This window comes from Physeter macrocephalus, chromosome 4 (genome assembly GCF_002837175.3).
Source record: "Physeter macrocephalus isolate SW-GA chromosome 4, ASM283717v5, whole genome shotgun sequence".
In the NCBI taxonomy this organism is placed as follows: domain Eukaryota; kingdom Metazoa; phylum Chordata; class Mammalia; order Artiodactyla; family Physeteridae; genus Physeter; species Physeter macrocephalus.
This window is the reverse complement of record NC_041217.1, coordinates 118,711,149-118,720,308: the sequence shown is the minus strand read 5'-3', so window position 1 is coordinate 118,720,308 and position 9,160 is coordinate 118,711,149.

Here is a 9,160-nt window from a genome sequence, read left to right as displayed (position 1 = left end):
TTATGCTTTAACACATTGTGAGCAAGAATCTAAAGACAGTAGAGAAGAAACAGAGAGAGAGCTATTTTAAGCAGACACTGTTTTTCAAATATCCATCATTTACCAAAAAATAAATCCTAATTCTGTCCTATTTAAGACAACACTGTTATATGTTCAAGTTTGCTTGACAGGAAGAAGAGCTAAGGGTTTTTAAATTACGACTCAGCAATATATCCCAGAGCCGAGTTGTCCTGACACAGGGTCATAGGGGTTGAAACACAATAATATCCAACCCATTAACAGAAAAGCTACCATAAACTCAAAATGTGATATATGTACAGCAATAAACTCTGCTCAGCCTTACACAAGGACAGAAAAGAGGAAAACATAATAAAAAAAAGAGACTAGGGGTAGCAGTCAAATTTCAGAGAACACAGTGGGCATACTCTGAAGTCTTGTGTTGAATTTGGGGGAAGGCAACCACATAATAATCATTATTTTAAATACTATTCACAGATGGACTAGTTTAAAATTCCAACAAAACAACAAAAAGTCTAAGAACAGAGAAATTGTGTAACCTCTGGAACTACATAAGCGCTGGTGTAGACTACAGACAACACTGATGTACAGGCATCAAGGATACTCTGTCACTCCTAATTCTATAAAGCTGGAAAAAAATACAACTTCTCCATGTTTCATTTCTTCTTCTGAAGCGTGGATGTTTGCCTGACTTGCCTCTTAAGGTGGTCAAAGATCTAACATTTGTGAAAACGTTTTAAAAACCACAGAGTATTACAAAACATAAAGTGGCATATTTTGAAGTTAAGAATAGTTCAAGAATAAAAGAGAACTCCCTGTATTTCAGATCCAGGTCTCTTTTTTCTCTCCTGGCCTAGTATCTTCTAGGGGAAAGGTGATTCTGTCATAGTGCCTCTCTGCTTTTCCTTTCAAGAGTCTCCACAATCAGCAATGTCCACTATTTAGATTGAGAAAAACCTAGATAAAACTAGTTTTAGTCCAGCCATGCTTCCTGAGATTACCGTATTTAAAGTTCTAAATTGAGCTCAGCTGCTAAACTTAAGCCAAACATCCTCCTCCAATGTTAGGATACCCACCAAATTCCTCCTACCACCCCATCATCACTCAGGCATTCATTGGCAGTACTGGTGGACTGACATTACCACAAAAATGTACCCCAAATGGTCTCTGCAGTCTGATCCTCTCTCTGCTCACCAGTCCTACATTTATGTCTTAGAACCTGTCCCCAAACAATCTGGAACTAAACTACATATGCAGGGTTTTACTTTCAGAGATTGAAGACGGCTTTCTTATTCTGAACAGCTTTGAAGACAGAAGATAAAAAAAAGGATCGGGCTTCCCTGGTGGCGCAGTGGTTGAGAGTCCACCTGACGATGCAGGGGATACGGGTTCGTGCCCCGGTCCGGGAAGATCCCACTTGCCGCGGAGCGGCTAGGCCCGTGAGCCATGGCCCCTGAGCCTGCGCGTCCGGAGCCTGTGCTCCGCAACGGGAGAGGCCACAACAGTGAGAGGCCCGCGTACCCCAAAAAAAAAAAAAAGAAAAAAGAAAAAAGAAAAAAGGATCAACATTTCTTTCAGGGACTTAAACTGTACTTCCTTCATGTGTCAATGACCTGGAGTCTGCTTGTCTCCTGTTCCCTTCTTCAAAGTACAGGTCATCAACATTGAGGGAAAGCAGAGAGAACAGCTTTTAAAGGCCAAAAGAGGAAAAGGTAATCAGTCCCCTTTCATCTGGTTTCCCCTTTAAGTCCTGCAGACTCATTAGCAGATGGTTATGATAACCTTATGCAAGTATAAGTGAAAACTAGTACATATTGGGCACCTTCTATTCACACAGCCAATCCCATGTACAGATGATAAAAATAAGTAAGAACTACCTTGGTAACAATCAAACAGATCCCAGATGATTGCCAGAAATTCACCGGAGAGAAAATATTTCTTTTCCCATTGTTTGCTGTTCAGCAATGGTGAGTGCATGACAGCAATACTTACATGAGCCCTTTAGGCAGCAGGACTCATGGATAAGACTTTGAAGACAGACAGACCTGGGTTCAAATTCCTACTTGGCCACTTTGGGTCATGTAATCTTGAACAAGTAACTTCTACCATTTCCAGTATGCTAAATCAGCATTTCTTTTATCAGAAACAAATGAGACAAAAAAATGAGACAAATAAGCTAGATAAGGAAGATGTTGCTGTTATTATTCCTATACATTTTCCTGAGCCAGTGATTCTCAACTGAGGGCTATTTTGCCCCCAGGGGACATCTGGCAATATCTGGAGACAATGTTGATTGTTATGACTGGGGTAGGGATGCTACTGGCATCTAGGAGGTAAAGGCCAGGGGTGCTGCTAAATCATACTACAATGCACATACTATGGCCCTCTACAAAAAGGATTACCTGGGCCAAAATGTTAATTGTGCACGTATTGAGAAACCCTCCTCAAGGGTATAAAATTTTCATAGTTGAAAGCAGATAAATTTCGTGAGTCCACTTTAACAGTACAGTATTTTGCATATTTAACAGAAATACAAGCAGGGCAATATGTAGACAAAACCTTAAAAATGTTCATACTCTTTGATCTAGTCACTTTACTTTTAGGAATATACCTTCATGATATAATAGGAAATGCACCCAAAAATTTATGTAAGAGTAAATAGATTAGAAGATTAAAAATAGCAGGGCTTCCCTGGTGGCGCAGCAGTTGCACATCCGCCTGCCGGTGCAGGGGAACCGGGTTCGCGCCCCGGTCTGGGAGGGTCCCACATGCCGCGGAGCGGCTGGGCCCGTGAGCCATGGCCGCTGAGCCTGCGCGTCCGGAGCCTGTGCTCCGCAACGGGAGAGGCCGCAACAGAGGGAGGCCCGCATACCACAAAAAAAAAAAAAAAAAAAGCAAATGGTCAACTGTTGGTAGGGTGTTTACAGGAAAGGTAACTATATAGTTTGCCTTCCAAACTGGAATAATTGTGGGAGTAAAGGGGGGTGTTTTAATAATTCTGCCAGGACAACAGTCATACAAAAGGACTGCCCTGGACAAACCAGAATGCATGGTCCCCCAGTTATAAGGGAATAGGGAAATAAAGTATGCCAGATCCTTATGAAATGGTACATAGTCAACAAAAATATTTTAAACATTTAACATAGTAAAGTGATAATGATATATTAACCGTAAAAGGCTGGATGTAAAATTTTTTGTATCAAACTTTGTAATATAAATCCTATAGGCTTTAAAAGATGAATGGAAAGAAATATACTAAATTTTTAACATTAGTTTCCTGGCTATTAAGATTACAGCTGGGGCTTCCCTGGTGGCGTAAATAAATAAATAATAAAAAGATTACAGCTGATGTTTATCTTTTTCTCTATATTCAAAATTGCTATAGTAATTGTTAAAATTATGAATGTATCCACTTCTTTAGGGAGAAATACTGTTAAGTCCCAGTTAGGAAAAGTTATTAGGATATTTAATTGTCTTAGATGTGATGATGGTATTGTGGTTATATAAAATATTTACAGTGACTGATACAGAGGGGAAGGGGCGGGGGGAAGGACAAAATTGGTAAAGTGGATCAACTGTATGATGAGGGATGGAAACTAAATTTAGGTGGTGAGCACACCCTAGTGTATACAGAAGTAGAAATAAAATGTTTTACACATAGAACTTATATAATGTTATAAACCAATGTTACCTCAATTAAACTTTTTGTTTTAATATTTCTGTTTTACATCACAGTTGCTATAGGAATGACATAAGGGGTTTTTAAAATAAATTTATTTATTTATTTATTTATTTTTGGCTGTGTTGGGTCCTCACGGCTGCATGTGGGCCCTCTCTAGTTGTGGCAAGCGGTAGCTACTCTTCGTTGCGGTGCACAGCCTTCTCATTGCAGTGGCTTCCCCTGTTATGGAGCCCTGGCTCTACGTGTGCGGGCTACAGTAGTTGTGACTCGCAGGCTATAGAGCTCAGGCTCAGTAGTTGTGGCACACGGGCTTAGCTGCTCCGCGGCACGTGGGATCTTCCCGGACCAGGGCTCAAACCCATGTCCCCTGCATTGGCAGGCAATTCTTAACCACTACGCCACCAGGGATGTCCCTCAAAAAATTTTAATTAAAAAATTTTTAAGGTATTTATGGTGAATATCATGATAGCTACAACTTATTTTCAAGGCATTCAGAAAAAAGTATACATACTTACATCAACTATGGCAAAATATGAACAACTGCTGAATCAAGGTAATGAGTATAAAGTGTTTATATTGTATTATTCTTTCAACATTTCTGTATATTTGAAAAATATTTAAATATAAAGTGAAGGATAAAACAGGTTATATTTGAAGCAATATAATTATATTTGAAGTAACATAATTACATTTAAAGTAACATAATTAGTAATCCCAGATTGATCACTGTAAAGACAATGCACCAGGACCAGATATAATGACAAGTTACGTGGAATTGGAGAACCCACAAGAGCCTCCTAAGGGTTTAGAATCCTCCACATTGCTTCAGACCAGCTCTTCATGGTCCACTTCCATTGATTCCCTCAGTTCCTGTGATGTATTTCAATTGCCCTCTGGTCCACCCTCAGGGACTACTACCTTCTCTACCTACACCATCTTTTGTGGTCCTTGTCTCCCCAAGCATAATGGGAATAGAGCATAGATCAAACATCAACTCACTTCCTAACTGGGGCAGGACACACACTGAGTGCTTATCTGATTCTAGAGGCCAAGCTCTTAACAGCTAACCTATGCACCTCCCATGGTTAATTATTCTCAGGAAAATATAGGGAACTGGGGAACCCCATCTGGTCCCTTTAAGTGGAGTCTCAGGGTACCATTTCTCAGGCCCAGACTTGCCCTTGTTTCCTTGCAGCTGCGCCCAGACCCACAGCCAACTTTCTTCTCCTAGTGATAATTACCATTATGCACTCAAGGTGCCTGAGGCTCCCTTTGTTTTTCTGTCCTTGAAAATATGCACAAGGAAAATCTTTTATCATTTGTCTGTTTTGGGGTTAATTTCTAATTACAGTGGAGAAACAGGCTTGGGAAAATGAGAAAATTGAACAAATGTAGAAAAATGATACCAATTTTAATCTAGTGGTCCCTCATCTATGTATATTAGGTTGAACTATAGAAACTTGCCAATATTCAGTTGTTTCTGACTTACAAAAACACTTTCATATGCAACTGTTTCTGAATCCTTTCTGAGAGGGTAGCAGGAAAACACTGTTTTTGCAGCAGGCATACCCATCCTTCCAATCCTGTCTTTATCATGCAATTAAGAAACAGTAATTGTTGTCATTTTGGAAAATCTGTACCACTAAAGATCTTATGGACCATATGTTGCGTCCCCCAAAATTCATGTGGAAACTCTAATCCCCAATGTGATGATATTTGGAGGTGGAGACTTTGAGAGGTAATGAGATTAAAAGTGGAGACCACATGATGAGATTAGTCTCAGCTTCTCTCTCTCTCTCCTTCTCTCTCCCTCTCTCTTCCTCTCTCTCTTACAAATAGAAGGCAGATATCTACAAGAAGGCAGGAAACAGTATGCTGTCCAATCTCAGACTTCCCAGCCTACAGAACTGTGAGAAATAAATGTTTGTTCCTCAAGTAGACGGTATTTTTGTTACAGCAGCTCAAACCAATTAAGGTAAGGATTTCCACACTGAGCAATACCCATTCTTTCATATCGCTACAGAACAACAAGCATATTTTCTCAAAAAACAAAAAAACAAACAAACACAAAAAAGTTTATTAGGTTGGGAAGTTTTTTTACTGGGACTTCTACACAGGCTCTTGATGTTTTCCTTTGCTTCACCAGATAAAGGTATGTGTCATACTCTAAACATAGACAGAAAGGCAAGAAAGCATTAAAAATGGCCTATAGGGACTTGCCTGGTGGTGCAGTGTTTAAGAATCTGCCTGCCAATGCAAGGGACATGGGTTCGAGCCCTGGTTCGGGAAGATCCCACATATCGCGGAGCAACTAAGCTCGTGCACCACAACCACTGAGGCTGCACTCAAGAGCCTGCGAGCTGCAACTACTGAGCCTGTGTGCCACAACTACTGAAGCCCATGTGCCTAGAGCCCGCGCTCCACAACAAGAGAAGCCACTGCAATGAGAAGCGTGCACACTGCAATGAACAGCAGCCTCTGATCGCTGCAACTAGAGAAAGCCTACATGCAGCAATGAAGACCCAATGCATCCATAAATAAATAAATAATAAATAAATTTTTAACAATTAAAAAATAAGCTGGGGGAAGGGAGATATGGGGACATATTCTTTAATGAGTACAGAGACAGGGTTTTACAAGATAAGAACAGTTCTGGAGCTTGCAGGGCAATGTAAATATACTTACACTACTGAAATAAATGGTTAAGATGGTAAAAAAAAAAAAGGAAATAAAAATTTAAAACTAAATAAAAATATACTCTACCCAACAAGGATCCCATTTAGATTTGACAGGGAAATTAAAATCTTTACAGACAAGCAAAAGCTAAGAGAATTCAGCACCACCAAACCAACTTTACAACAATGCTAAAGGAAATTCTCTACACAAGAAACACAATAGAAGGAAAAGACCTATAAAAACAAACCCAAAACAATTAAGAAAATGGTAATAGGAACATACATATTGATAATTACCTTAAATGTAAATGGTTAAATGCTCCAACCAAAAGACATAAACTGGCTGAATGGGTACAAAAACAAGACCTGTATATATGCTGTCTACAAGAGGCCCACTTCAGACCTAGGGATACATACAGACTGAAAGTGAGGGGATGAAAAAAGATATTCCATGAAAATGGAAATAAAAAGAAAACTGGACTAGCAATTCTCATATCAGACAAAATAGACTTTAAAATAAAGACTGGTACAAGAGATAAGGAGGGACACTACATGATGATCAAGGGATCAATCCAAGAAGAAAACATAACAATTATAAACAGTTATGCACCCAACATAGGAGCACCTCAATACATAAGGCAACTGCTACCATGGTCCACTTCCATTGATTCCCTCAGTTCCTGTGATGTATTTCAATTGCCCTCTGGTCCACCCTCAGGGACTACTACCTTCTCTACCTACGCCATCTTTTGTGGTCCTTGTCTCCCCAAGCATAATGGGAATAGAGCATAGATCAAACATCAACTCACTTCCTAACTGGGGCAGGACACACACTGAGTGCTTATCTGATTCTAGAGGCCAAGCTCTTAACAGCTAACCTATGCACCTCCCATGGTTAATTATTCTCAGGAAAATATAGGGAACTGGGGAACCCCATCTGGTCCCTTTAAGTGGAGTCTCAGGGTACCATTTCTCAGGCCCAGACTTGCCCTTGTTTCCTTGCAGCTGCGCCCAGACCCACAGCCAACTTTCTTCTCCTAGTGATAATTACCATTATGCACTCAAGGTGCCTGAGGCTCCCTTTGTTTTTCTGTCCTTGAAAATATGCACAAGGAAAATCTTTTATCATTTGTCTGTTTTGGGGTTAATTTCTAATTACAGTGGAGAAACAGGCTTGGGAAAATGAGAAAATTGAACAAATGTAGAAAAATGATACCAATTTTAATCTAGTGGTCCCTCATCTATGTATATTAGGTTGAACTATAGAAACTTGCCAATATTCAGTTGTTTCTGACTTACAAAAACACTTTCATATGCAACTGTTTCTGAATCCTTTCTGAGAGGGTAGCAGGAAAACACTGTTTTTGCAGCAGGCATACCCATCCTTCCAATCCTGTCTTTATCATGCAATTAAGAAACAGTAATTGTTGTCATTTTGGAAAATCTGTACCACTAAAGATCTTATGGACCATATGTTGCGTCCCCCAAAATTCATGTGGAAACTCTAATCCCCAATGTGATGATATTTGGAGGTGGAGACTTTGAGAGGTAATGAGATTAAAAGTGGAGACCACATGATGAGATTAGTCTCAGCTTCTCTCTCTCTCTCCTTCTCTCTCCCTCTCTCTTCCTCTCTCTCTTACAAATAGAAGGCAGATATCTACAAGAAGGCAGGAAACAGTATGCTGTCCAATCTCAGACTTCCCAGCCTACAGAACTGTGAGAAATAAATGTTTGTTCCTCAAGTAGACGGTATTTTTGTTACAGCAGCTCAAACCAATTAAGGTAAGGATTTCCACACTGAGCAATACCCATTCTTTCATATCGCTACAGAACAACAAGCATATTTTCTCAAAAAACAAAAAAACAAACAAACACAAAAAAGTTTATTAGGTTGGGAAGTTTTTTTACTGGGACTTCTACACAGGCTCTTGATGTTTTCCTTTGCTTCACCGGATAAAGGTATGTGTCATACTCTAAACATAGACAGAAAGGCAAGAAAGCATTAAAAATGGCCTATAGGGACTTGCCTGGTGGTGCAGTGTTTAAGAATCTGCCTGCCAATGCAAGGGACATGGGTTCGAGCCCTGGTTCGGGAAGATCCCACATATCGCGGAGCAACTAAGCTCGTGCACCACAACCACTGAGGCTGCACTCAAGAGCCTGCGAGCTGCAACTACTGAGTCTGTGTGCCACAACTACTGAAGCCCATGTGCCTAGAGCCCGCGCTCCACAACAAGAGAAGCCACTGCAATGAGAAGCGTGCACACTGCAATGAACAGCAGCCTCTGATCGCTGCAACTAGAGAAAGCCTACATGCAGCAATGAAGACCCAATGCATCCATAAATAAATAAATAATAAATAAATTTTTAACAATTAAAAAATAAGCTGGGGGAAGGGAGATATGGGGACATATTCTTTAATGAGTACAGAGACAGGGTTTTACAAGATAAGAACAGTTCTGGAGCTTGCAGGGCAATGTAAATATACTTACACTACTGAAATAAATGGTTAAGATGGTAAAAAAAAAAGGAAATAAAAATTTAAAACTAAATAAAAATATACTCTACCCAACAAGGATCCCATTTAGATTTGACAGGGAAATTAAAATCTTTACAGACAAGCAAAAGCTAAGAGAATTCAGCACCACCAAACCAACTTTACAACAATGCTAAAGGAAATTCTCTACACAAGAAACACAATAGAAGGAAAAGACCTATAAAAACAAACCCAAAACAATTAAGAAAATGGTAATAGGAACATACATATTGATAATTACCTTAA